Below are 12,309 nucleotides of genomic sequence, written 5' to 3'. Positions count from 1 at the left end.
AAGGTCAGATCTAATGGAGTTCCTCCTCCTATTTTAATATCTCATAATTCTCTTTAAGTATGAGACCTGCCATTCCAACAGACACTAATGACATGTTATTAATTAATTAAACTATCAAGTGTTTGTAAAGGAAACAAACCCTGAAGCATTATTCAATCAAGTATGTTATTGGACAGGAACTCAGAGACATTCTTAAGATATCCAATACGACAGAAAGTTTTCAAATCTGAAGTTACTGTAGGCGTCTGAACTATCATATCGACTATCAAAAAACAACTGTGGTTTTACAGTATGTTTTGTGCATGTGTTGTAAAATTGACAAACTGTAATAGATGAGATTAAGATCTCTCATCAAAACTGTGGCACATCCATAATGACATGCATTCAAACCAACTATCTATAAGTTCATCTGCCACGTTGGGCTTTTTGCAGGTCAGTAAAAGGTTCCATTTGACATTATCTGTAGCTACAGTAATTCTATGCATCTGCATATTTCTTAAAGTTATTGTACCAAGAACACTGCCCAATGACTGATCACCCCATCTATACTGTGCTATGACTGCACACACTGTATAAACTTTGTAGATTCTGAAAGGTTCACTTTTCAACCTGTCTAATACCCTGGTGGAGTTTTAATTTATCAAGCCAATGTTAATATTTAAAACTGGAAATAGAGCACAGTGCTCCCTTGTTATTTTGCTATCTGGCTTCTACATCAAACAATTATGAAATATTGAATTAGCGAAGAGACCTTACTTAAACAGTAGAGTACAGTATGAACAATCGTGAAATGAAGAGGGAGCTGTTTACACAACCCAATATGCCATTCATACATGTAATAGTATCGCTTCTTACGAGTTTTGAAACATTGTCAGTTTCCTTTTAATGCAGACTTAGGCTTCCTAAGTGTAAAAACACCAACAAACATTGAAAAGAATTTACAGACACTAAACTGTAAAAGTGGGAGAACTCAGATAGGGCTTACTGCAGCATGACAATTAAGTAATAAACCCTGCACAGATATAAAGTCAGTCATTTGCAGCAGTACTTAAATGTCAAGGGTAAAAAAAACAGATGTAGCACCAACAATTTGAAAGTAGGAAGATAGGATTCATCCTGAAGATTTAGGATTCGTCCTGAAATATGGCAGACTGAAAGAGGGATGTTTTCTGACCAATAGAAGCTAGCCTGCAGCTTCAATTGCTGTTAATAGAGATGTGAGGGAGAGGGGGTCTTGGTAGACCATTTCTATGCTTGGGGCTCAAGGTGTAAATATGCAATTCATTGGCAATGGTTAGTGTCAGATGGGGCACTTTAGAATTATACATGTCTTGACTGCAAAGCTTGTATAAACATTATTGTATGCAACAATACCACATCTAAAAAAAAAATCATATGATCCACTGCAAAGTTTGAGCTTTTTTTTTTGGGTAGATTTCAGTCATTAGCGGGAAGTCAGTTCATGTTTTTTGAATGGGTAGTCTTTATCCCCGATGACTAATAGCTGGAGATGCCCCCTGACACAAAAGCTGACCGTTTAAAAAGATGATTGATCATCCAACCTAGTCACTGACAGTTCAGCTGGACATCTGGCTTACAACCTAACCAAGCAGTGCAATGATAAATGAACCCCCAACTCCCATTTATGCTAACAAGGGCGGAAGTGTTGCTCTTTCCAGTAAACACATGCTGGCTGACATGCACTTTCCCATTCTCTGAGAGTCTCAGCTGAGAAGGGAAACATGGTAACACTGTGATCGTGTTCCACTGAGCAGTAGGACAAGGGTTTGGGGTTAAGAGGATCAACACAGGCCACACGGTTGGTTCTTTATATTTCTTTACATGGTCATAACAGCACAGACTCATTCTAAAGGAGTGACTGTTCTGGTACTGTGAAAGGGTTCCACTGCATTTCTTCTAGCACAGACACAGAAGAGTGAAAGGGTGCCAATTGCATGCAGAGACGCTAACCAAACACAGAAATCAAAATACTCGACCACAGATCTTCTTGTTATTAATGATATAGTTGAGCACAATTGGCACAAATTGGGCCACACATTATTATATATATATATATATATATATATATATATATATATATATATATATATATATATATATTATATATTTGTAAAACGGTAAATTAAAAATTAATATCTCCATTAAGATATCTATTCATAGCATTGAGAAACAAACTACCTGAGAGTGCCAAAGAGATCTTGAATTATATTAGGTTTAGTTTTGTTTACTTTATGTTTACTTTTTGTTTACAATACAGGTTGTGTATCGATGCAAAGGGTTTTATTTGACCAAAGGTTGGTTTTTCTTATGGTATAGTCGGCATATCATGCAGCAATCCAGCTTTACAGGTACATCACCATCTTAACTCTCCCCCCGAAGAAGAAAACAGGAAAAATAAATAACATCTTGCATATGTAAGGCAGCGAACTCATGATAATGGTATTGAATTATTAAAATAAAAACTTAGCAATTCTCTTATGTATAAAATATACAAATAGCAAAATAATCTATTAAACAATAACACTACATTGTTGAAACATTACATGTTAAAGTTGCTGCTAAACATTATAGAATGTATAGTGACAAACTCACTTTGCCAATCTTTTAAATGTAGCTTCTCCTATAATAATCAATACACTAGATCTCTTTGCAGGTTTGAGGAAATATTAAATATATCTATATCATATATATTATCTAATATATATTATATTATATTATATATATAGATATATGATATATATATATATATATATATACACACACACACACACACACACACACACATATATATATATAGATATATATATATATATATATATATATATATATATATATAATGCAGAATATAAACACTGCTGCTTTGCAATGTTTTTTTTTATTCTGCAGTAGGGGAGAAATAGCTAGATTTGCTCAATATATAGTTATATTATTTTGTCATTGCTTGATTTGCGTGACATTGCACACGTCTGGGATGTTTCTATCCCAGCATGTAGCATGGCTCTATAAATAGACCAGCTGGAACACAATGCCAGTGGATAGCCTGTGCAGTGTTTACAAGACAGTGATGAATGAGGTACAAGTGTTTTATAGATAGACAGGTGATACATATTTGAATTCTTCGATGGCACACTGCATCTCAAAAGTGACCCTCTTACCATGGTGCTAATTAAGGACACCATTTAACAGTTTTAGTTTTCTTCAGTTTGGAATGTGATTCACAATATTCCCTCAAAAAGTGTATTGGTTCCCAACATCAAACACATTTTTGTCATACATACAGGATTTAACCCCTGACTTGCCTGAAACTACATGTAAGAAGTTTGACTGTAAACTGTACTCCTAGACTTGAGGCCACATAGTGAAAATGTTATTGTTGTCCTAGCATTTATTGCTGTGTTAAGCTTAATAAAACCAGCTTGTTCTAGTTTTTTTATTTTTTTATTTATTGTTTCACAGAATTTAATGCCAGATAAGTAGAAACAATAAAATATCTTTCCCCAATTGGAATTCTAGGTAATAAAAATAACAATTATGGAATAGCACACGCATATTTAATAAAGACAGATAATACTTTTTAATTGAAACCAGCTCTTTAAAAATAATGAAATAATGCTATTGTTGTGTTGCTATGGCATTTTACAAGCAAATGTTTGGATCATATGTGGAAACCAGTGGCAACAAAGAGCAGAGGGTATACCTTAGTTAAATCTTTCACTGTCACGCGTGTCTATATATACATCCAGAGGAACTCCCTACCTCTTCAATGAAAAAGAAACTCAGGACCTCTGCATACTCCATTGCTCTTACTGTCACAGACAGAAAAACTTTAAAAGCATCAGAGGAAAAACATCCTTTCAACAAATACAACCCACACCCAGACAGGCCTGCCCATCGGGTTTAAAGAAGATATCCCCTCACTGCATATTCAGACAGCGCTTCATCACCGTTTAGATGACCTCAGTTTGAAAGGCCCCAATGATAAACACTTCTCAAAAGAAGCGCTGGAACTAGGGGTGCTGGGGGTGCTGCAGCGCCCCCTGGATTGAAGTGCTGTCCACCTGCTTTCATCATACACAGGGGTTACAGTTTTGTTCAATGGCTTGCAGCACCCCCACTATAGAAATTGTTCCAGTGCCACTGCTCCTCAGTGGTTTTATTTTCAGCAGTGTCAAGCTTTGTTAAGGATTAGTGTTTTTCAGCTACTGCCAGTACCAGTGTTCAAAACCTTTCTCTTGTTGGGCTATGACACTGAAACAAAAAGGAGAAGACCTTTCAACCGCCAAGCAGTGTTAATGAAATATCCAACTCTAACCAGCAGTCTGTGCCCCGACAATCTATTTCACCGTTTGATGGAAAAAAAAAAAATGAGTGTCTTTGCTTTGTGAGTTCCTTCCTTTATTAACGTCAAAATATAAACTGCTCGTCCCAAAGCAATGGTATAAAATCGCTTAAATTATCTTGTAGCATTGTCTCCCCATGCCTCACATAAAGAATTGAAAGCACCATGTTTGTATTTTATTGAAGCGTGAGGATGGTATTACGAGCACAAAGAGGAAGAGTCACTGGAAATGGACAAAATATGCTGGAAATATCCATCATTTTAGGCAGCCCAGGAAACTGTGGATGGCAGGATACTTAGTGAGGTGGGTGAAATCATGTTGAGATGAAGAGAATACTCTGAGGGGGGCTGAAGCTGCCAGAAGTAGAAAAACACATTTATATTGAGGGCTGTTTAAAGGATACCACCACTGTGTCCTGCCAGAAGTAAAAAAATAATGCTCCATTGGACTGATTGAAGTGTGACTAAACATCTTTGCACTGAGTCTAAACTGGAATGGTTCTTTACAACTGTACGGTCCAATTTCTTTTTAAATAATCAAATATAATTCATCCATTTATTTAAACAAGCAAGCAGAATCTTCCAAAAAGGTTATACTTATAAAACCTCATAGTCAACAACGGCTGTAAATTAAACTGTAAGTTATATGAATAACATTAACTCTAAACAGTGAAACTGTGCTTGGCAAGTAGGGAGCTGTGTCATCTACAGTAACTAAATAAACAGGACCCTGTTGTCAACGTCAACCCAACCAGAACATCTATGTTATTCTGTGAGCCCAATGCACCCCTTCCTCTTTCAATCTCACCAAAGTATACTCATTTCAGTATGGCTCTCTTAATGTTTATAGGCTATATTTAACATAAAACATACTTCAAATTCCTTGCGTGAAGAATTATACTTGATGGTACGTCACAGTCTAATTATTTTAAGGTAAGAATCCATACACAACAACAGATTTAGTCATCTTCAACATTTCAAAACTTTATTCCCCCTTCACACCTGTTCTATTTTGCATCTGCTGTGTGTTTGAAGTAGCTCGAGCACCACCCTTTATCTGCTCCCATACAGTTATTGTGCCACTGAGCTCTGTTTTATTTCTTCTATACCATGACCGTGATGGAAAATAGCCTTGTGACCACTCTGACAGATTTGCTTCAAGGTCTTGTCAGCAGGGCCGGAGCCGGCCATGTGGCTGAGTGTAAAAGGGTGTCACATTTCGAGGCCTAACACTGTAGGCTTCTGTCCTGACTATGGCCTGGTCTGAAAGAAGCCTTTGATAGCAGACCTGGGGCTGTCATCGAGCAGCCTGCCCCAGGGCGGAGTATTTTTATGGATGAGACACCTGGCAGGTACTGGAAAACATGTGCTGTGGGTTAAACAAAGAAAACTTTGTGAGGCATGTAGTGATTTTTTTTTTTTTTTTTTTTTTTGTGTGTGTGTGTGTGTGTGTGTGTTATTATTCTCCATCTAAATAAACACTGTGCTCAGAAAGCAAGAAAGATTGCAAAACACAGACTTATATACTGACCTTTCACCTTTTGAGGCTTAAATTCTAAACTTGTGGAGTAAGCTGTTTGGCTTAGCACCTGCAGGTTGTCTTAACAAAAAGTAAAATCCTAAAAAGAGTTTTTGAGTGCTGCAGCCTATAAGCAGATAATATACATTTACATTAAGTCAGTTCTGAAAATACTGATCAGCTGAGATTTCAAAGCAGGTTAATGGACATAGGAAACATCTTATTGGAAATAGAAATATATATATATATATATATATATATATATATATATATATATATATATATATATATATATATATATATATGAGATAATTATGCAGATGTAATCTCTACTATACGTTACGGTTCTTTTGGATTAACATAATAGGTTGATTTTGCAATGCAAGAAAACTCTAAATAACTTATATAATAACTTATTATGAATATACGAATTATGACGTCACCAGCAGAGTTTGAAAAACCTGGTACGAGGGGAACTCCCCTTCCTCTTGTCTGTAGTACTTGATACCACACATATGTACAGATACCGGTAAAAAAAAAAAAATTAAAAATCCAACATGCCACTGGCTTCTCTGTATGTCACCGCTGTTGTGTTTTTTTTCTTTTGCACAAACCAGCCACCGATCCATTGTAACAAGAGCAAATTTAATACTGAAAATATTACTTTACTGATTGTGTCCAGCGCTTACTAATGTGCGCACCTAGTAGTAAGATTATTAACAATGCACATCAACAGATGGTGGCGGACTTCTGCAATAAATGCAAGCTTAAAAGACACCAGTCAGATGCACAGCGCCCTCCAGAAACATGCCAAGAGGATTCAGCAGTAAGATTTGCTTAAAGTTAATCTATATTGGTTAAGATACATTCTGTGCCCTCCACAAGGTGTGCGCCCCCCAGTTTGTGAACCATTGCTCTACATGATAACAGTGATTCTGCACATATCATACCCGAAGTAGGCTCAGGCTTGTGAATGCTACCCGGTGACTTTGAACTGTTTATAACTGAAGCCGGCTTCCTTTACTCCAGGTATGTAGTTAAAAAAAAACACCTAAACACCCCTCTCTCCTTCCCTCTTCAAACATTGAACAAAGAGAAATAGCGGTCCAGTGTTCCTCTTTTTACTTCCTTATCTGCGTTCAAAGGCAGATGATGGAATTATCTCCCGAGAAACTTGCAGGGAGGAAGTCACTACCGGCAGCTCTCAACATTCAAGGGAAATTCTTAACTACCCTTACAATTGCTCAGTTAAATGTGACTCTCTCTTAATCCTGCTGAAGACAGATGAAGGGAGCAGAGGATGGGGTGGAACAAATTAAATAACCATGGTTTCGTTTGTTCTGTCAGCTTCAGGTGGAAATATTAGACACTATTGATTTAAAAAAAAAAAAAGAAAAACTATTAAATGAAATCTTCCCAGAACTCTTCTTCACATTATTTGTTCATGGTTGGTTAACATTTTTATTAGTATATATAGCGATGGTAATAATGCTGCTTCCAATGGACTGCATATTGAGAGAATTTGATTGAAGAATAAAATCAAAGTTTAATGGCTTACTTCTTGTACATACAGATTCAAACATAGTCATGCCACTTTGTATTGGAAAACAAGCGCCACAACAGGAAGTTTCAAATCCAATGACCAAAACATCCAAACTGAACTTTGACAATTTTTCAAGCCAATTTATTTTCCTAGGTCTTTGCATTACAGGAATTATATTTTAGCTTTGAAGATTATGGTTAATTTTTGTTGGTCAAACAGTACTAGCTAGAGAGATTACCACAATGTAGCCTTCAATATTTTAGAGTTAGTGTATAATTTATCAAAAGACACTTTCGCTGGTCCTGTGGGTGCTAGGTTCAAATCCCAATCTTCCTTTGTTTTTGTACATTGACAACCAAGGTCATACATTAATGAACCACAGACAATCCAATTATTGAAACAGATGGACACAGTTAATTGGAAGGATTTATAACTTCATTTTAGTATATCTTACTGGAATGGCAAAGGGACATTACTATTAATATGCCTTTGGCATAGTCCAGCGTATTCTGTGTCATATAATAAGCATGGTCATAGATTTGACAATCTACTGTACAGCTGTGCACATTAATATATTATATATGCAAAAAATAATCTTGCAATTGAAGTTTTTGGACAAAGCGACTTGTACCAATAATTACAGTCTGGTTATTGATTCTATTGTCAGGTGGCTGACCTGCGCTTCAATGGGGTACAGTTCATCAGTGGACAATGCAGTCAGTTACAGCTCACTGCTCTATCTAATAAACTACACCAAGATTAATATCACATTCGCATGAACTCTGGCCGAGACTACAGAGCACTTTTCAACACATTCATCAGTGTCCCGCAGACCAGGAACTGTCAAATATAGAGGCAGTGTTCAGGCTTCTCATGTCATGTATTACACTATCCGTGCTCTGTGGCTGAGTACGAGTCAGTTTCTTGTCTGTTTTGTTAACCAGCAGCTCAACTAAACAGAATACCTTGTTATCATGGGTCTGGTAACAAGGTGGTCACAATAGTGTGTCATGCTGGGGCTGAGCATTCTAATTTGTCTCCCTCCTAACACACGCCAGTACTGCACTGAAGCAAACTGGTTGAAATGAAGATTTAGGTATGGCAAGATAAGAGAACAAGTAGGACAGGAAACATGTTGAGTAACCCTCGTTGGATGTGATCCGCTACAGTGTTTAAGTAATATGCCTTTATTTGACGATGCTCATATATTTTTAAAACAGATCAATATTTTTTTACAATTTACATTATGTTTTTTTGTTTGTTTTTTTTTAGCCCAAAGGTCTGGTTACTTACTTTGAGCCAAAAATCTTACCCAGAATTTCACAGCGAGCAAGAGGTGCTAATCTGTCAATTCTCAACTTGATCACTTCTTGACCTGCCTTTTATTAGTCAGTCTAAGGTGAGAATGCTTTTTAGATTAGATGACAACCTGACATATAAAAATAAGAGAATAAGAACTAAAGGCTTGTAAATAAAAAAAAAGGAAAAAAAAAAGAATTGCAAGGTGCATTGTTTAGCTGCTATAGATGCCTGTTCTTGAATCACAGTAGGAACAGAAAGGAAAATCTGTGATGGTACAGCAAGGCTTGTATTTAAGACAAATATCACCGCCAGCCAGGAATATAAATATTTCATTTATAAATGACTAAACAGGGATAGCCTGCAGGTTGAGCGTATCTGAGCAAACCACAGTCATGGGGAAGAGCATCTGCTTATAGAGGGTTTGTGCAGAGGTTTGCTTGTACCGGCACCAGCAACAACAACAAAAAGATGGCTACTTAGAATTTTCTGTGTTTTTCTGTCTATTTAAGACAATAATAGGCAGATGATTACATTCATGTTTGCAGATTTTGACAGTCCTCGAAGCCACACAACGGTGAAGTGGCAGAATAAGAGGCTCGGTTCTCTCAGACTGTAAAAATGAAAGGCAGCAAGTCACAGAGTGTATTATGTGATTAAACAATCCGACTTGTGAATATGAACCAGTAGCCACCGCACCTGGCAGACTGAGACTAACTAAACAAGCCACTGTGAGCAGCAACACTGGGGATTACTCCTGAGCAGCCAGGCAAAACAAAAAATCAATAAACAATTTCAGTGTTTCTGAAAGCCTTTCTTCTGACCGAGTAAATGTCTCAATTCGCCATTATGACTTCATTTCGCTTTAACATCTTCTTCATGTGCATTTTTGTAGATCATTTAGAAACACGACGTCTCCCTCCTCCTTAGCCCCCAAGGTCGGGCCAGGAGTTGACCCCCACTCCCCGTTTAATTGACAAGGCACTTTGCAGCACTCACCTACACAGTAAGCACAAAACAAAAGGCTTCTAAAACCTAAATTCAAAGGGGAAGTTAGCTTCGTAAATGTGAAAACCCATTGCACAAAGGGAATTAGTTACAATGTAAACCATTATGAACAGTAGGCAGTGTCATTAAACTAACACAGTTTTTTCACTGGGTTTTGTGGGGAAGCTTATATACTCAATTAAGATCTACATTACAGGACATTACAGCACAATTACTAGACTGTAAGTCTAAATTTCAAGATTGTGGTACAGAAATACAGACAAAGTTCTTGCATACAGGCAATGCAGGTACAGTAAAGGCAAAGTGAGCTCCACCACACATCCCCAGCAATCCTGCATTGAATCATCTTCTTGGGGGTGAGAGACTAAGTGTCAATGCCTGTTCAGTCACAGACAATCCCACAGCCATGTGATTTGAAGAGACTTTTATTCACTGACAACAACCTGTGCTGGAACTGAACTTGAAATGAATTACTTCATATCCCATTGCCAATCAGCTAAGCCCCAGTAGATTCCTAACATACAAATAGTATGTGCCAGTCTAATAATAGTCATGAAGGTTCATTGACCTTTAAGCCAATGGTAAAACACAACTAACAATGCTAAAAACATGCACAAGGCTTGGTTTAACTCATATAAGCAGTTCACTTAACTGTATAACCCTCAGATAAAGTAAACTGTTTGGAAGTGTAGGCTACAGTCTTGCTCCAAGAAAAAGCTAGACTTGAGATGCAGTGCATCAGGGTTCCTGAATTCCCATAGTTCTCTATTTGGTTTGTGAGCTCTGGTTGGATAATGTGACTGAACGGCAGCCATAAGCCCCTGTGATTGATGGTACGGGCTCTCCCACACGCGCTGTAAAAGATTATCCGCTCTCCAAGTGGAAACAAAGCTGTGATGGAAATTCGTCTCGCATCATCAGCAACAAAATATGTACAAGCCAAGCCAGGAGCCTTTCATTTTTCATGGGCTATATATTAAATAAGAAACAGTATTAAAAGGAAGAGGCCTGACTGATAGCACTAGTTGGTGTTTTTAAAATGACCAGCTTGAATCATGGAGATTATTAGGTTTTTATTGGCTGTCAGGAAACACAACTTTGGATGTACTTCACTTGAAGAAGCTCATAATGCACTGATTAAAATGCCACAAAAATGAAAAGAAATAGCATTGCTGGCTCTACAGCAAAGGGGGGAACAGAGAAACCTATTGTTATTAGCCTGAACTAAGCTTTACAGTGCACCAAGGAAATACAGTACTGTACATGAGTGAGAGTTAAAATGAAAATTAAAAAGTGAAAATCATCAATGTGTATTAGATTAAAGGTATTACATATTGTGCAGATTGATCATTTATGATCATTATATCAAATTACAGAACATTATTAGGGTCCATTTTAATAATCTATATAACAGCAGTTATACATTCGTTATCAATCTTACTGGTGTTCACAACCCAGGGGCAATTTATAGCCATCACAAAATCTCCCCAAAAATACAGGGACAGCATGTTTAAGTATAGGGAACAAGGTCCCGTCATTAAAGAAGTGCCAACCAAGGTTTCAGTATTCAATTTAATATTAACACAGAGCCCTCTTTCCTCTTTGTCTTTGGATTGTACACTTCAGTTTAATGGGGTTTAATGCATTGGTTAGCACTTCTTTAAAGTAGCCCCATACTGTAACTAGTAAGCATTCTCTCCAGTGCAGTCCAGTTTGAAACGTCCAGAGTGGTCACTTACTAGGACGTACAGTACCGGTACAATGACAAAAATCTATAGAAAACCAGAAGAGCACAGGGCCAGAACCATAACGTAAACATTCGCTGCCAACTAATATCAGTATGGAAGTACCAGTGGAAATGCAGGACACCTGTTTTCCAGCTTGTGGATTGATCCATTTCTCCCACAGGAAAAGCGCTGAAAGGGCTTCCGTGACAGGGAAGTCCCGCAGCCCCTAGCTGAGACCAGTGATTCAGACTTGAATCCCCTAAGACATGCTCCATATGTTTACTGTGACTCACTGCACAAGCACACACTCCTCCATACACGTCAACTGGGTTAATCCTGTTAGGAGAAAAAGGGCTTCATAATTGGTTAAAATCTGAGGATCCACTTATCATTTCCCACTTGCCACTTTAACTTCCCGAAACAGCAGGCAGGTGCTGAAGAAAGGGGACAGAACAAATGAAAAAATAAAATACAAATGTAAATCAAAGTAAAATCTAATTTCCCTGCTCGGAATCTACTGTGAAAGTGGCTGAAAAGTGACTGATTTGTAGTAGCAACTGGCCTTGTGACTGCACCCCTGACTGCACATCAAACTCTTAAACATGACAAAGCTTCCTCTTTCTGACTAGAGGAAGCCATTGATTTTTCTTCCATTTCACCATCAATCTGTTGGAGAAAAAAAGCGAGAGATGCGATTTGTATCTCTGACTGCTGGTGCAATGGAATGATTTGCTCAGGTTCTCAACACTTACAAAGGGGTTCCACATCCCAACCAAGGAACCACAAGAAGAATGGCTTGGGCTCTATTGGTAAAACTCCCAATACCTCATTAGTCATCACTCTATAAAAAGGA

Source organism: Polyodon spathula, chromosome 17 (genome assembly GCF_017654505.1).
Source record: "Polyodon spathula isolate WHYD16114869_AA chromosome 17, ASM1765450v1, whole genome shotgun sequence".
In the NCBI taxonomy this organism is placed as follows: domain Eukaryota; kingdom Metazoa; phylum Chordata; class Actinopteri; order Acipenseriformes; family Polyodontidae; genus Polyodon; species Polyodon spathula.
The sequence above is the reverse complement of the archived record's forward strand: the minus strand, read 5'-3'. Positions refer to the sequence as shown.